The sequence below is a fragment of the Macrotis lagotis genome, chromosome 2, assembly GCF_037893015.1.
Source record: "Macrotis lagotis isolate mMagLag1 chromosome 2, bilby.v1.9.chrom.fasta, whole genome shotgun sequence".
Classification (NCBI taxonomy): domain Eukaryota; kingdom Metazoa; phylum Chordata; class Mammalia; order Peramelemorphia; family Peramelidae; genus Macrotis; species Macrotis lagotis.
In genome coordinates, this window is record NC_133659.1 from 92,597,932 (window position 1) to 92,600,133 (window position 2,202).

The 2,202-nt window shown below is 37.8% G+C and overlaps 1 pseudogene; it reads left to right on the forward strand.

Annotated features, from left to right (window-relative positions):
- The first annotated feature begins 269 nt into the window (after positions 1-269).
- On the forward strand, positions 270-898 carry LOC141511096 (large ribosomal subunit protein eL13-like; annotated as a pseudogene).
- The last annotated feature ends 1,304 nt before the right edge of the window (positions 899-2,202 follow it).

Genomic DNA, 2,202 nt, shown 5'->3' on the forward strand with positions numbered 1-2,202 from the left:
AATTACTTCAAATGTAGAATGGAGCTAAGGGCAAGTGATGACTTTGTGAGAAATCAAAAATAATAAAACAAAACAAAACGAATGAAAAAAACTAGAAGAAAATATGAAATGTGAAAAATTCACCTGTAAAACTGATCCAGAAGATATAATTTAAAAATCATTGGGCTACCTGAATGTGATGATCAGGAAAGACCCTTGACTTCATTTTTCAAGAAATAATCTGTCTTTCTGCTTGGCTGAGGTGTTTCTGAGGAGGGTATTATGTAGCCATGGCACTGAAATATGGCATGCTTCTTAAGACCCATTTTTACAAAGACTGGTAAAAACAAGTCATCATATTGTTTAATCAGTCAACCAGGAAGATCAGAAGGCAGAAGGTCCATCTAGCAAAAGCCTGTCAAATTGCTCCTCATGCTATATCTGGTCCTATCTGACCCATTGTAAGATACCCCACTGTCAGATACCAAATCCAAAGTATGGGATGGTAAAGGCTTCAGCTTAGAAGAGCTCTGGGAGGTGAGAATCCATAAAAAAGTGGCCCAGATCATTGGTATTTCTGTAGACCCTTGTCACTAAAATAAGTCTATAGAGCCTCTTCAGGCAGAAGTGCAATGATTGAAAGAATATAATTCCAAACTGATTCTCTTCCCAAGGAAACCATCTGCACCCAAGAAGGCTGACAGTTCTACTGAAGAAATCAAGTTGGCAATTCACCTGACAAGATCAGTTATGCCCATCAGAAATATTTACAAGAAAGAGAAACCTCATGTCATTACAGAAGATAAGAATTTAAAAGCATTTGTCAGACTTCATATGGTCAGAGTCAATGCCTGTCTCTGGAATCTGGGCAAAGCAATCCAAGGAGATTGCAGAGCAAGATGTGGAGAAGAAAAAATAAACAGCTTCTGATATCTTTAATTAATAAAATAATTCAAATTTTTTAAGAAAGAAATAATCCAGCAAAATTTCCCTAAGATCCTAGAAGCAGAGGGTAAAATAAAAATTGAGAGAATCCCCTGATCATCTCCTGAAAGAAATCCTTCAAAGCTTCAAGGAATATTATAGCAAAATTCCAGAAGTCCCCAGTCAAGGAGAAAATATGTAGTCTGAAAGAAACAATTGGAACTAGAGTTACAAGGATTTAGTTACACAGGATTTAGCAGCATCTACATTAAGAGCTAATAGGGCTTGGAATATGATATTCCAGAAGGCAAAAGAGCTTGAATTAAACTGAGAATCAACTAACCAGCAACAATGAACATCATTTTCAGGAGAAAACAGGGACATTCAATGAAATAGGGGGCTGTCTTATTTTGGTTTTTAAAAGGCAATGGGGAGTTAGGTATTTATTTAGTGCCTGAGGCTGGATTTGAACTCAGGTCATCCTGACTCTGGGGTTTGGGCTCTATCCTCAGCACCACCTAGCTACACCCTAATAGGGGACTTTCAACTTTCCTGTTGAAAAATCCAGAGCTGAACAGAAGGTTTAATCTTCAAGTACGGGACTTAGATGAAGTATAGAGAGGGTAGACTGGAAGGGCAAATTATGAGGGATTTGATTATGTTGAAATGTTTTATTCTTGTATGAGTAGATGATAGTGATAACTCATGAACCTTTTCATTTATTAGAGTAGTTAGAAAGAATATATGTAGACAGGGAATAGGAGAGATCAGAATATGAAGGTATAATATATTTTACAGATGGAGTTAATGAGTTGAAAAGGAATATACTGGGAGAAATGGAAAGGAGAGGTATAATGTACTAAGCTATTTCATGTCAAAGAGGCAAGAAAAATGTTTTTTTGCAGTGGAGTAGAGGAGGGAAAGTGAAGGGGGGGATTAGTGAGATTTCATTCTAATGGGAAGTGATTCAGAGAGAAAGTCATTAGGACAGAAAATTTTCTTAACCTAGAGGAAAAAAGGAGAGGAAAGGGATGGGAGAAAGGGTTCAGGGAGAGGGGAGGGGAGGCAGTATAGGTTACAAAAAGGAAGATCCTGGGGGAAGTGAGATACATACAAGGAGGTACAGAGTGAAAGGAGAGAGGGGGGAGGGGAGGGAGGGGAGGAATAGGATGGATTGAAATACAGCTAGTAATAGCAATTGCAGGGAAAAATCATTGAAGCAACTTCTCCAATGCACTTATTATAAAGAATGTAATCCATCCCAGAGATAGAGCTTATGGAACAGAATGAAGTATGCTT